At 37.7% G+C, this 15,849-nt stretch overlaps 1 long non-coding RNA gene across 1 annotated transcript in view; it reads right to left on the bottom strand.

Moving 5' to 3' along the window:
* Positions 1-15,849, bottom strand: part of LOC129532408 (uncharacterized) — a 260,609-nt gene that overhangs the window by 222,358 nt on the left and 22,402 nt on the right. The window lies entirely within an intron of this gene.

The following is a 15,849-nucleotide window of genomic DNA, read 5'->3' as shown; positions in this document are numbered from 1 at the left end:
TAAAGAGGAAAATAACTAAAATTCCACAGACCTTGTGTATGAACCCAGTACTTGGGACACCTTATGCTTTCTATTTGATCATTTGGCCTCTCAGGCCAACTACAACAATTGACAACTTTATCTGAATGTAATTCAGCCGAAGTCATTTAGTCAATAAAATATAGAGGAAATTGGACGAAGGGGCTTGTTAAGGGCAGAACTGATAGTTTATAATAAAATCTAAGGGTCGTAAACTCAAAGTTTAAAAGCTCTGATATTTTCTTTTATGAAAGAGAGAATAAAATAGATGGGATAAAATATAAAGTAAAAGTATTCCAGGGGTAATTTGGTCAATCTGTCTTTCTCCAAACATCCACAAATTTCTATTAACTTTATTAAACTCCATGACCAAAAAGCCAGCCTCTGTACTTTCCCATCACAAACAACCAAAAAATTCATTTTACATGATTGTTTTATTTTGAATGTCAGTGATATGAATTATTATCTTTAAAATGGTCCAGTTAGTTACATTTTAAGCCAATATTTGCTTGTACTTTTGTTTAATTTCCAAAACAATGAAAGTATTTTGCCCTCTGGAGTGTTTCTAATAAAGATAATGGTATTTTAGAAATAAATCAATACTTGGTACTTACATAAAAGTTTTCACCTGAGAAGTGCACCATGTCTTGGTGTTACATTGTTATTTCACTGACCTCTGCTTATTTTGGCTAAGGGGAGACACTGTTCTCACTTTACCAGAAGAGAAACCAAAGTCCAGGACCTGTCTAATGAAACAATGAATTAATGACAGTTTTTGGAAGAGGAATCAGTACGTTTGATTTCCAAGGTTTAAACAGATTTGTGATTCCAGGATATAATCCTTGTTCAACATGAAAAGTTGCCTTCCCACCCCAGGGGCCAAAGACACAGGAGAAGTTGGCATTCTTACGACATTTTAGTAAGAAGTGTTTCTTTTTCATTATATGATCCCAAGCCTTTACAACTCCAAAGAAAATTATTTCAAGGTACTTAGGATAAGGAAGAAACTCCCATGGCTTGGAAAACTTCTCACAAAAATTATTTTCTAACCAGTATTTAGTAGACGTTCACTGACAATAATTTTCTGTTTTCACCAGAGTTTAAGATTATGAGAATGCTACAACAGATAGAAAAAGAAGAAAGGGTTAGTCTGGGGAGAAAGATAATAAACCTTGATTTAAACAAAGTCTCTCCTGATCAAGCCCTCTTTATTCCATTTGAAGCCTCTTCAAAAATCTTTTTTGCCTCTATCCTCTTCCTTACCCTTTCTGAAAATAATGAGTCCAAGGATATTTGATGAACTGAGCAAGGTAGGTGTCCATGCCAGAGAGTGGGGAGCAAAGTGGACCTGAGTGTGCAAAAAGGGCATCCATGCAGGGTGTCAGCCCATTAGGAGCTATGAGATCCCAAGCAGGATTAAAAAAGCATCTGTGTAGGTGCAGGGAACCAGGCTGACCTAGGGGCTCAGGTTCCAAGTTGGGATTAAAGGGGCTGTTTGTGCAGAATATCAGAGCTTGAGAGAGGTGACAAGGGTGTCCATGTGAGGACTGACACAGAATGAGGTGTCAGAGCACAAGTAAGGTGAGAAGGTCATCTTGGCTGAAAGACAGCCTAGTTCAGGTTATCATCAAACAGGATGAGGAGGGTTTCCAGGCTGGGGTCCCTCAGCATGGTGTGTAAAGCTTGGGCAGGGAGAGAAGGGTGTCCATGCAGAACAGGGAATATCAGAGCCCAGCATATAGGTGAGCCCACCACAAGGTTGAGGAAGCCAGGCATATCTAGATGGGGCATCATTGGTGACAGTGCCAATGAGAGATTGGACACCTAGGAGATTTCACATACACACACACACACACACACACACACACACACTTTGAAGAGGGAGCCAGTTTTCTCATTGTCAAAAAAGGGAAGTACAAATGTGGAAAGAAAACTAGAATAAACTCCTGTGTCATTGGATTAGAACTGAAGATAATAGATGGGTAAATAGATACATTAATAAAACATTTTACTTAGCATTGTATAAGCTCCCAGTAATTTGTGTTCCCAAATTCATGTAAACTTTTTTGATCACTGAATGTTTACATTGTGAGAAGAATGTGCTTAGTAAAGATAATATGGTTTTTAGATTCAGGCTCAAGTAATATCTTGGGTTCAAAATTTATCTCAACTATTGGGTGATTTTATATAATCATGGTGAAAACTGTGGGACAGAAAATAAACAAACTGCAAAATACTTTTAAGTTTTTCTAAGACAGCAGTTCTCAACCAAGGGTGATTTTTCCAGTACTCTGATCTCAGGTATATTTGACAGTGTCTAGAGATGTTTTTGGTTGTTACAACTGGAGGTTGCTAATGGTATCCAGTGGGTGAAGGTGAGGGATGCTGCTAAACATCTTGCAGTGCACGGGACAGCCCCTACAACAAAGAATTATTGTTACAGGCTGAATTGCATCCCCTCAAAATTCATGTGTTGAAGCAAAAACTTTTGTACCTCAGAATATGACTCTATTTGGAGATAGAGCCTTTCAAGAAATGACTAAGTTAAAATGAGGTCATTTGAGAGAGGGAGTCCTAATCCAATCTCATTGATGTCCTTATAAGAAGAGGAAATTTGCACACAGAGACACCAGAAATGTGCTTGCATAGAGGAAAGACATGTGAGGACACACAATGAGAAGGTGACTACCTGCAAACCAAGAAGAGAGGCCTCAGAAGAAACCAAACCTGCTGACACCTTTAAACCTCTAGAACTCTGAGAAAATCTATTCCTGTTGTTTAAGCCACCCAGTCTGTGATATTTGGTAATGGCAACCCTAGCAAACTAATACAATTATTCAGCCCAAAATGCCAAAAGCGCCAAGGTTGAGAAACTCTGGTTTAATATATACAGAAATAGTCCTGACAAGAACATTCATGTGTGGGTAATGTAGTTTAAATATGTGTCCCAACCCAAATCTCATGTGGAATTGTAATCCCCAGTGTTGGAGGTGGGGCCTGGTGGGAGTTGATTGGACCATGGGGGCAGTTTCTCCTTAAGGGTTTAACGCCATCTACTGGTGCTGTCCTCACAATAGTGAGTGAATTCTCACAAAATCTGGTCGTTGAAAAGTGGGTAGCACCTCCCCCGCTTGCTTTCTTTCTCCTGCTTTCACCATATGATGTGTCTGCTCTCCCTTCACCTTCTGCCATGACTGTAAGCTTTCTGAGGCCTCCCCAGAAGCCAAGCAGATGCCAGTACCATGCTTCCTGTACAGCCTGTGGAATTGTGATTCAATTAAACCTCTTTTCTGTATAATTACCCCGTCTCAGGCATTTCTTTATAGCAATGAGAGAACAGACTAATACAGTGGGAAAGACAACCTGGCTAATATTCATCATTAAAATGGCAAACAGAAGGAAAGAGATAAAACAGTTTTGCCTCCACAAAAAATAGAAAAATAAATAGCGAAAAAACATCACTCCCCAGGACTTTATGTAAAGGATGGGCCAGTGCAGTTAAAATTCTTTTTGGGCTGTAAAATTATTAAAAATATGTAATCAGTCTGATTTCAGGGTAAGTATATTTTTACTTCTTTGAATTTTTAGAATAAAACTATATCTGGAACACTCAAGAATTTGATTCCTACATGCATTTTCTCAAAATATTTTCACCCAAAAGGCTAAGGAAACCCAATCTTGCCTTAATTCCAAAGTTACTTTCCCTTGGTTTACAAAGAATAATATCTTCCTTGATACCACATATTTATTAGAGTTTTCATAAAAGTTCAAATGCGTTATATAATCTAATTTCTTCTTTGTCAGCACAAAAGTAAACCCTCAAAATACATTATAAATATATACCCAAAAGCTAAAACTATAAAATGTCTAGAAAAACACATAGAAAAAATCATTGTGACTTTCAGTTGGCAAAAATTCTTACTCAGACACAAAAAGCACCACTTTTATAAGTGATGCTTATAAGAAAGCAGTGATTAGCTCAACTCCAGCAAATTTTTATATTTTTATTTTTTGAAAGACTCTATTGAGAAAATTGAAAGATGAGGTACTTGAGATTGGGAGAAAATTTTTTTGTTTGTTTGTTTTGAGACGGAGTCTTGCTCTGTCGGCCAGGCTGGACTGCAGTGGCACTATCTCGGCTCACTGCAAGCTCCGCCTCCCAGGTTCACGCCATTGTCCTGCCTCAGCCTCCGAAGTAGCTGGGACTACAGGCGCCCGCCACCACGCCCGGCTAATTTTTTGTATTTTTAGTAGAGACGGGGTTTCACCATGTTAGCTAGGATGGTCTCGATCTGACCTCGTGATCCGCCCGCCTCGGCCTCCCAAAGTGCTGGGATTACAGACGTGAGCCACCACGCCCGGCCAAGAAAATCTTTTTAATACATATGTCTGACAAGGGACTTGCATCCAGAACATAAAAGCACTCTTATAATTCAATAAGGAAAAGCAAACAGCCTCACTAACATGTCAAAAATGTTTGAACACAACAAAAGAAGATATTTTAATGACAAACACATAAAAAATTATCCACATCATTAGTTATCAACACAACAAAAATTAAAACTATAGCAAGACACCACTACATACCCATTCAAATAGCTAAAATTTAAAAGACTGATATTACTGGCTGGGCGCAGTGGCTTACGCCTGTAATCCCAGCACTTTGGGAGGCCGAGGCAGGTGAATCACTTGAGGTCAGGAGTTTGAGACCACCCTGGCCAACATGAAACTCCTTCTCTACAAAAATACAAAAAAATTTAGGCGGGCATGATGGTGCACTCCTGTAATCCCACCTACTTGGGAGGCTGAAACAGGAGAATCACTTGAACCCAGGAAGCAGAGGTTGCAGTGAGCCAAGATCGTGCCATTGCACTCCAGCCTGGGCAACAGAGCAAGATTTCACCTCAAAAAAAAAAAAAAAAAAAAAAAAAAAAAGACTGATAATACCAAGTCTCACTGAGTGTGAAGCAACTGAAATTCATACATTGCTGGTAGATGAATAAACTGATAATGCCATTTCGGAAAAGAGTGTGGTAATTTCTCATAAAGTTAACATCTCATACAACCAGTACTTCCACTTTTAGGTATTTAGCCAAGAGAAATGAAAACATTGGCCCACAAAAACACATGTATATATACATTTCTGGCCACTTCACTTAAGATAGCAAAATCTTGACACAACCCGGAACTTTGTCAACAGAAAACGACATAAACCCATCATGGTTTATTCATACAATTAGATATGATTCATCCATAAGAAGGAATAAACTACTGATAAGTGCAATAACATGAATAAATCTCACTGACATTATGCTAAGCCAAGAAAGCCAGACACAACAGCATATACCATATGATTCTGTTATTATAAAACTTTAGAACTGATAAAACCAACTCATGTGATAGAAATCAGATCAGTATCCGCCTGAGGTGGGGTTGGAGAGGAATGACTAGAAAGGAACATGAGCTTTCTGGGGTGATGGAAATGTACTCTATCTTAATTTGGGAGGGAGGTAGTTGCAAGCTTGTTTTCATTTATCAAAACTCATTTAACTGTCTACTTAAAATGGGTGCATCTTATGGTATATAAATTATACTTCAATAAATTTTATTTTAAAAATATGCAGAAGTAACCATATTTATATGTGACAACGGAAAGGACCTGCAAACAGCAACACTCCAAATCAATGAGCACACCTAGTACCCAAACTTTAGTGTTTAAATATAATTCTCATGTAAAGGAACCAGGAATTCTTGGGAAAATGGCTGGTTTCAAGGTTGAGGAAAACACAAAATGAAACTAGAATATCTTGTTGTGGTAGAAACTCAAGAAGTACTCAAAAAATAATGGACAGTGTCAAAAAGGACAAAGAAGCCAGCTCTAAGGGACTCCTGCTGGCCAATTCTGAGAGAATCTGAGTATCAAAATGTATAAGGATAGTAACAGATTATAACCCACTAAATTAAACAGGGAACCTAAATAAATAAATAAATAAATGAGTAAATTGAATATGATGAAGAAAGATATATTTATTTGATTTTAAAAGTATCTTCCCTCAAAATACTTTTTAGGTACAAAGTAAAAGGATGTAGGAAAAGGATGTAACGCTACAGTGAAGAAGCATGGCAGACACCACTTCAATCAAATGATCAAAGTAAGCATCATTAATAATGCAATAAATTGAAATTGCCACCTACTAGGGCATATGAGGAGACTGCATCAGTTTTGTGACTCTCCTATTAAAGACACATAACCTGAATCTATTCCTAGAGATGTTACTATACGCATCATGCCAACTTTAACTTATAGAAATGCAGCAAAAATCTCAAATGTTTCCTTCTGGGTCAGCAGATACCCTATACACGGTACAAGCATTGATAACTCTTCTTATTGTACCACTCATCCTTTCCTCCCTTAGACATATCTCTGATCCATCATCTTAATCTCTTTGCTATTTTTATATTTTTAGATATACAGCACATTTTTCTAATTAGAGCACTTCTACTTCCTCAGAATTTGTATAAAAACAGATAGCAACATGAATATCACTAGAAGATTTTATCTGGAGACTAACCTCGTATCTTTTAAAATACCAGATCTCTGTCAAGAACAAAGTTTCCACAGGACAGTAGATTATAAACATCTGGCACCCAATGGCCAGTGATTCAGTTACTGGCTGACATTTCAACCCTGAACTCATCTAGCAAATGGTGTCTAAATTATAATTTCTGCTAAGCCTATAGGCTCCTATAATAAGGAGATAGGAGGCAGCACCTGGAGACTCCGAAAGCATGAGCTGGGGTCTTTTGTCATGCTTGGTATAGCACAGAAGCTTTGTAAAAAACTTAGTCACCTGGAGGTCAGTGAAAAACGACAGTGGCAGCTGCAATCACTCAAGTACAGAGAGGAAAAAATGTTTCTTTGCTGGACTGCATGGTTGGCTGGGCACTAGCCACTTGTCACGAGAAGAGAATTCAATTCATAACCTCACTATGTTCCTTGGGCGGCCCATGCATACTTCCTGACTTCTGTAAGGGTTACTGGTAGCTCAGCTCCTCAGCTCTTTGTCCTTATTTGAGCATAGAACACTAAATCTCACTTTTAACACCATTGGTAAGAGAACATTAAATCTCCAGTCTCTGGGGTACTCCACAAGCCTGATCTCAACCTGGGAAAGAATAGTTCTCACCTGATGGAGCAAAGCCTGTCAGAGAAACAAACATACCATTTGATTTTTAAACTCCAAAATGTGCTTAAATTTTTAAACATTCCATCTCTGCTAATCTATTTAAGAAATGGAGTGATGGAGGTGAATACCTAAGACTAAGATGAGTCTTCCACCAGAGAGCCAAGCTAACTCACTACTTTAGGAGCAAGAGCTAATGCTTTGTTGTAAATCTAAGAATGCTTTGCATCATTTTTCCACTGTTCATGAAATGAAATGTATACCACTTAATTATTATTCATGTGACAGAATATTTTTATCATAATTATATTTCAATTTAGGCTCATTTCAGAGCTAGAAAACCCATTAAACAGAAACCCTAATACCTTCAGAATTATTGAGAAGAGAGCCCTGACTATATAGTCACACTGCTTTATTCTCTTGTCCCCTTCTGGTGAGACTTCAAGAATGTACCTTCCATTGACCCATTCTCTTCTCCTGATAAGTGTACATATTTAACAACTGAATTCATTATAATTAATGCCCCCTAATATACAAAGGGCCATGGAAATCTTTAAAAACAAGAATATTGGTGAAATCAGGGAAAAGGAAATATAACTGGCCAAAAACACATTAAAAGTGCTAAACCTAACTGATGATTAAGGAAATAAAAATTGAAGAAATTATACTATCAGAATGGCAAAATAATTATTCAATGATAACATCCATTGGTAAAGATGTGAGAAACTAGGTAGTTGAATTGAAGCTGATAAAATCTCCTTAGGGAGCAATATGGTATTATCTTTTAAAATGTAAAACTCATATTCCCTTTGAGCTAGCTCTTCCATTTTCAGAAAGTTATGTTATAAACTCTCATATACACACACTAGTATATATACACATATGTATATATGTGTATAAACACACATGCTAATTGCCATTTTAATTTTTTAATTAAAAGCAACCTAAATGCTCACTGATAAGAAATATGTTTAATATAATATATAGGTATATATACACACACACATTACAATGTATTGGCATATTCATACGTTAAAAAGCTGTGACATCATGAAGACACCAAAGCAAATCTAAATGGAGCTGCCTCTCAGGTACACCAAAATAATAAAAATATTTTGGTAAAAATTGTGTGTGTGTATATATATATATATATATATATGTCTTTTATAACTACATAAGCTTACATAAGCATACAACGTTTTTGGAAAGATCCACAAGAAACACTTTACAGTGGTTAGTTCTGGCAAAGAATACAAAGGGTCCAAAATGGAAGGAAAGCTTATTTCTGTCATCATGTACCATTTTGAACTATTTGAATTTTGTTCATGTGCATGTATTACTTGTTCAATAAAAGGAACATGTTACATATAATATTTATGTTATATATATTTATTTGACCTGCAAAAATAAATATTATATGTAACATGTTTCTAGTTTGGGAAAACCTCATTAAAGTTCTGTGAATATTCTTGTACAAATTGTTTTGTGGACACATGCACTACTTTTGGCACATCCCAAATATAATATACTCAAAGCCATCTGTATTAACTTCTCTCCTTCATCTTACATCTTCAATTCATTTTCCTGTTCACCAGGATGACAAAAATGTTTTTTAAAAATATTCAATCCCTATAATTTTTTTGACTCTTCTCTCCTCTTCACTTTCTGTGCAAAATGACTCTTCAAAGACTATTGTTCTCTTTCTCTTACAGTTCATATTGGCATATGACAGACTACTCAAAAATTAGCGATGTAAAACAACCACCATTTTATTTTTCTTATAATTATGTGGGTTAGGAATTACAATTGGTTCAGCTAGGTAGTTTTCACTTAGGGCCTCCAATATATTTGCAATCAAACATCAGCTCATCCCTCAGTTATCTGAAGGATTAACTAGCCTTGACATCCAAGACAGCTCACTCATATAGCTGGCAGCTGGTGATGGCTGATATAGTTTGGATGTTTATCACTTCCAAAACTCATGTTAAAGTATAATCCTCCATGTTGGAGGTGGGGCCTAGTGAGAGAGAGGTGTTTCGGTCATGGAGGCTGCTCCCTCATGGCCTGGTGCTGTCCTGGTGATTGTGAGTGCATTCATGTGAGATCTGGTTGTTTAAAAGTGTGTGGCATCTTCCCCCTCTCTTTCTTGCTCCTGCTCTTGCCATGTGACACACCTGCTCCCCCTTTTCCTTCTGCCATGATTGGAAGATTCCTGAGACCCTCACAAGAAGCAGAAGCTAGCACCACGCTTATATGGTCTGCAGAACTATGAGCCAATTGAACCTCTTTTATTTACCCAGCCTTAGGTATTCCTTTATAGCAATGCAATAAGGGCCTAATACAGAAAATTGCTACCAAGGAGTGGGATCTTTCTATAAGGATACCTAAAATTGTGAAAGCAACTTTGAAACTGGGTAACAGGCAGAGTTTGGAGGGCTCAGAAGAAGACAGGAAGATAAGGAAATGTTTAGAACTTATTTTAGAGACTGGTTAAATGGCTGTGATCAAGATGCTGATAGTGATATGGACAATGAAGGCCAGGCGGATGAGGTCTCAGAAGGAAATTAGGAACTTATTGGGAACTGGAGTAAAAGTCATCCTTGTTATGCCTTAGCAAAAACTTGACTGCATTATGTTCATGTCCTAGGAATAAATGAAAGCTTGAACTTAAGAGTGATGACTTCGCATATATGATGGAAGAAATTTCTAAGCAGCAAATGTTCAAGGTATGATCTGTTTCTAACAACCTACACATTGATGTGGGAGTGAAGAAAGGACTTAAAGTTAGAACTTATGTTAAAAAGAAAACTGTAAGCATGTGCAAAATTTGCAGCCTATCCATGTGGTAGAAAAGAAAAGCCCATTTTCAGGAGATGATTGTATTTTGCAATATGAGAAGGGCATGAAATTTGAAGGGCCAGGGGCAGAATGATATAATTTGGATGTTTGTACCCTCTAAATCTCATGTTGAAATGTAATTCCCAATGTTGGAAGTGGGGCCTGATTGGAAGTGTTTGGGTCATGGGGACAGATCCCTCATGGATGGCTTGGTGCTGCCCTCATGTTAGTGAGCGAATTCTCATGATATCTGGATGTTTAAAAGTGTGTGGCACCTCCTAGACTCCTCTCTTGCTCCCACTCTCCCTGTGTGATGTGCCTGCTCCCCTTAGCTTCCACTATAATTGGAATCTTCCTGAGGCCCCCACCAGAAGCAGATGCCAGTGCCATGCTTGTCAGCCTGCAGAGCCATGAACCAATGGGATATTCCTTTCTAGCAATTCAAGAACAGCCTAATATAGTGGCTCTACCAAAGAACCTACATGTGTCCTCTTCAGAATGGTGGATTCGAGGTAGTAAGATTTCCTAGATGGTGGCAGATTTCCTCCAGGGCAAGCATTCCAAAAACACCAGGGGGAACAATACAGTCCTTCTAACCTAGCCTAAATTATTAGCCAATTGTTAAACATTGATCAAAACACCACTGACTTAGTTCTTCCTTCTTTGCTTTCTATGTTTGTGTACATGCTGAAAAGCATTTAGAAAACTATGAAGTGTTTCACAAAAGTTAGAAAATCATTAGAAAATGATTATAAAAAAATGGGTCTTATGTCTATGACAGGATAGATTGCTGAAATATCAACTAATGTTTTGATCTCATTATATTTTTTACCTTGGAATTTCAAGTAAGGTCATTAGTCTTCTTGTTCTTTTATTCAGCGACATTTATAGGACCAAAGCAAAATTTCATAACAACTTCCCTCCTGTATCTCATTTTCAAACACTAGACTTACTGAAGATTATGCTAGAGGATGGCAAGAAAAAGTCAAGTGCCTTTTGAAGGGTGAGTAGGGGAACAAAGAGAGGGATACTAATAGAAAAATCTTCCTTCTCATTCTCTTAGAGGTTTCCAAGGCGGATTACTGCCAGAACATTATAGCATATATCAGGAGTTGACAAACTGCAGCCTGCAGGTTGGCACCAAGTTTTGTAAATAAAGTTTTTTTCAAAGATGACAGATTAGAAGCTTTTAGCATGCCTCAGACACTTGTAAATAGCAAGACAGTACATAAAGATCATCTCTGTGAGTTTTAATTCAGGAAGGAAAATTGGAATCCACCAGAATTGTGAAGGACATCCAAAATCCTGGGCATGAGAACATGGGCAAACAGCCCCTGTGACAGCATCTGGCTAATAAAAAGATCCTGGTGTAGGGTGGGTTCTCTCCTGTCTACACCCAGGCAGATCACTAGACATTTGGAGCACCTGATCACCTGAATAAGCAGCCTGACCCAGCCAGTCCTTCCTATACAAAGACTGTGGTGAAGTGGGGTCCTCTTTGCTCCATGCTCAGGCAAATCTCCAGGCATCTGGAGCTCCACTCTCTTACATTAGGAGTTTAGGCTGACTTCCCTCCCCATGCAGAGAACTTGGGGCCAGGGAGGAGGTTTCCCAGCTCCATGCCTAGGCACACTTCTGGGAACCTGGTGGTCACCCATGGGATTCTCCCCCAACACTAGTGTTTGTGCCTGCCAACCCATATTGCCCCCATCTCCTCCCCCTGGAGCTGAACAGGGAGCTCGGACCACTGAGCATTCCACAGATCAACCCATTGGCTGATGCAACAGAGAGTTTCTTCCAGTAAACGAGGATCAAGTATATACCCAGCCACACTGGCCACATCTGAGTGTTGTCTGTAAGTGCCATCTACTAGCTTACAGGTTGAACTGAACAGCCCAATATAAAACCTGCTGACAGAGGTGCATAGGGCTGTAGAAGTGAAGCCAAAAGACCCTATGCATATTCTCTACAGTCACATCCCCTAGAGAGGGGGAGAAAGGGAAAAGCAAATGAAAAAAAAAAACCAATAATATTTTAGGGAAGGAAAAAAAAAGAAAAAATTCCATCCCCACAAAAAATTACAAAAATTAGAAATTCCAGCATCTTCAAATAATAAGGAACCAGCATAAAAATTCTGGCACCATGAAAAATCTTAATGTAGTGACACCACCAAAGGATCACACTAGCTCTCCTACAATGGTTCCTAACCAAAATGAAAATTCAGAAATGACAGATAAAGAATTTAAAGCATGGATTGCAATGAAGCTTAACAAGATCCAAGACAAAGTTGGAAATCAACACAAAGAAACTTCTAAAGCAATCCAGGAAATGAAGTAAAAGATAAACATCTATAAAGGAAATCAACCAGAGCTTCCAAAATTGAAACACTCACTAGAAAAATTTCAAAATACAGTTAGAAGTTTTATCAATAGACTGGAATAAGCAGAAAAAAGAATTTCAGAGCATGAAGACTAGCCTTTTAAGCTAACCAAGTCAGACAAAAAAAAAGAATTTTAAAAATGAGCAAAGTCTTCAAGAAATATGGGATTATGTAAAACCACCAAACCTAGAGGTTATTGGCGTTCCCAAGAGGGAAAGATAGAAAATAAACAACTAGGAAAACATATTTAAGGGAGTAATTCAAATAAATTTTCCTAATCTTGCTAGAGAGGTAGACACAGATACAAGAAATCCAGAGAATATGCAGGAGATACTATATAATACAAATGTCACCAAGGCATATGGTCACCAGACTGTCCAAGGTCAATGCTAAAGAAAAAAATATTAACATCAGCTAGAGAAAAACATCAGATCATGTACAAAGGGAAACCCATCAGGCTAACACAGGCTTCTCAGTGGAAACCTTGCTAGCCAAGAGAGATTAAGGACCTATTTTCAGTATTATTAAAGAAAAGATAAATTATGCTGCTATAAAGACACATGAACACGTATGTTTATTGCGGCACTATTCACAATAGCAAAGACTTGGAACCAACCCAAATGTCCAACAATGATAGACTGGATTAAGAAAATGTGGCACATATACACCATGGAATACTATGCAGCCATAAAAAATGATGAGTTCATGTCCTTTGTAGGGACATAGATGAAATTGGAAATCATCATTCTCAGTAAACTATCGCAAGAACAAAAAACCAAACACCGCATATTCTCACTCATAGGTGGGAATTGAACAATGAGAACACATGGACGCAGGAAGGGGAACATCACACTCTGGGGACTGTTGTGGGGTGGGGGGAGCGGGGAGGGATAGCATTAGGAGATATACCTAATGCTAAATGACGAGTTAATGGGTGCAGCACACCAGCATGGCACATGTATACAAATGTAACTAACCTGCACATTGTGCACATGTACCCTAAAACTTAAAGTATAATAACAATAAAATAAAATAAAAAAGAAAGAAATTCCCATCAAGAATTTTATATCCCAGTAAACTAAGCTTCATAAGTGAAGGAGAAATAAAATATTTTTCAGACAGGCAAGTTAAGGGAATTTGCTAGCACTAGACCAGCCTTACAAGAGATCCTTAAGGGAGTTCTAAACATGAAACAAAAGAAAAATACCTGCTACCACAAAAACACACTTAAGTACATAGCCCATAGGTCCTATAAGGCAACCACACAGTAGCAACCACAAAGTAGAAACTACAAAGTAACCAGCTAACAATTTCATGATAGGATGAAAACCTCAGATTTAGATATTAGCTTTCAATGTCAAGGGTCTAAATTCCCCCACTTAAATGACACACAGTAGTAAGTTGGATAAAGAAGCAAGACCCAACTATGTGTTATCTTCTAGAGACCCATCTCACAAGTAATGACACTCAAAAGCTCAAAGTAAAGGATTGGAGAAAGATTTATCATGCAGATAGAAAATGAAAAAGATTCTATTCTTGTATCACATAAAACAGACTTTAGGCCAAAAACAGGGAAAAAATGGACAAAAAAGGGTACTATATAATGACAAAGGATTCAATTCAACAAGAAGATTTAAGTATTCTAATTATATGTGCACCCAACATTGGAGTACCTAGATTCATAAAACAAGTACTTCTAGACCTACAAAAAGCCATAGACAATGAAACAATAATAGAGGGGGATTTCAACACCCAACTGACAGCATTAGACAGATCATCAAGGCAGAACACAAAGAAATTCTGGACTAAATTTGACAGTTGACCAATTTAACCTAATAGATATCTACAGACAATTTCATCCATCAACCACAGAATACACATTCTTCTCATCTGCACACAGAACATACTGAAAGATCAACCACATGCTCTGCCATTAAGCAAGTATCAATAAATTCAAAAAATTGAAATTATACCAATAATACTATTGAACCACAGTGGAATAAAAATAGAAATCAGTACCAAGAAAATATTTCCAAACCATACAATTACATGGAAATTGAACAACTTGCTCTGAAAGAACATCTTTGGGTAAACAACAAAATTAAGGCAGGAATTTTAAAGTTCTTTGAAATAAATGAAGACAGAGACACAACATACCAAAATCTCTGGGATATGGCAAAAGCAGTGTTATGAGGAAAGTTGATAGTACTAAAGTTAGGAACTTCTCAAATTAATGAAATAACAAAACACCTAGAAAAATTAGAAAAACTAAAACAAACTAACCCTAAAGCTAGCAGAAAAAACAAAAAAAACTAAGAGCAGAACTGAGCAAAATTGAGAACCAAGTATCCATACATTTTAGCTCAACAAAACCAAATGTTGGCTCTTTAAAATGATGAACAAGATCTGTAGACTGCTAGCTAGATTAATAAAGACAAAAAGAGAGGTAATCCAGATAAGCACAATCAGAAATGACAAAGGTTACATTTCTACTGATCCCACAAAAATGCAAAAGATCCTCAGAGACTGGTAGAAACACCTTTATGCATACAAACTAAAAAAACTAGAGGAAATGAGTAAATTCTTGGAAACACACAACTTTCCAAGATTGAATCAGGAAGAAATTGAAACCTTGAACAGACCAGTATCATGTACAGAATTTACTCAGTAATAAAAAAGCTAAAAACCAGAAAAAAGTTCTGGACTAGATGGATTCACAGTCAAATGCTACCAGTAATACAAGGAAGAACTGGTACTAATTCTACTGAAACTATTCCAAAAAATTTAGAAGGAGAGACTCCTACCTAACTGATATGGTTTGGCTCTGTGCCCCCTCCCAAATCTCATCTTATAGCTCCCATAATTCCCACATGTTGTGGGAGGTACCCAGTAGGAGATGATTGGATAATGGGTGTGGGCCTTTCCCATGCTGTTCTCATGATAGTGAATGGGTCTCATGCAATCTGATGGTTTTTTAAAAAATGGGAATTTGTCTGCACAAGTTCTTCTCTTGTCTGTCAGCGTGTGAGATGTGTCTTTAAACTTCCATCATGATTGTGAGGCCTCCCCAGCCACATGGAACTGTAAATTCAATAAACCTCTTTCTTCTGTAAATTGCCCAGTCTCGGGTATGTCTTTATTGGCAGCATGAAAACAGACTGATACAGTAAATCGGTACCAGTAGAGTGGGGCATTGCTGAAAAGATACCCAAAAATGTGGGAGCAGCTTTGGAACTGGGTAACAGGCAAAGGTTGGAACAGTTTGGAGGACTCAGAAGACAGGAAAATGTGGGAAAGTTTGTAACTTCCTAGAGACTTGTTGAATGGCTTTGACCAAAAGCCTGATAGTGATATAAACAATAAGGTCTAGGCTGAAGTGGTCTCAAATGTAGATGAGAAACTTGTTGGGAACTAGAGCAAAGGTGGCTC

The sequence above is a fragment of the Gorilla gorilla genome, chromosome 2 (assembly GCF_029281585.2).
Source record: "Gorilla gorilla gorilla isolate KB3781 chromosome 2, NHGRI_mGorGor1-v2.1_pri, whole genome shotgun sequence".
NCBI lineage: Eukaryota > Metazoa > Chordata > Mammalia > Primates > Hominidae > Gorilla > Gorilla gorilla.
The sequence above is the reverse complement of the archived record's forward strand: the minus strand, read 5'-3'. Positions and strand labels throughout refer to the sequence as shown.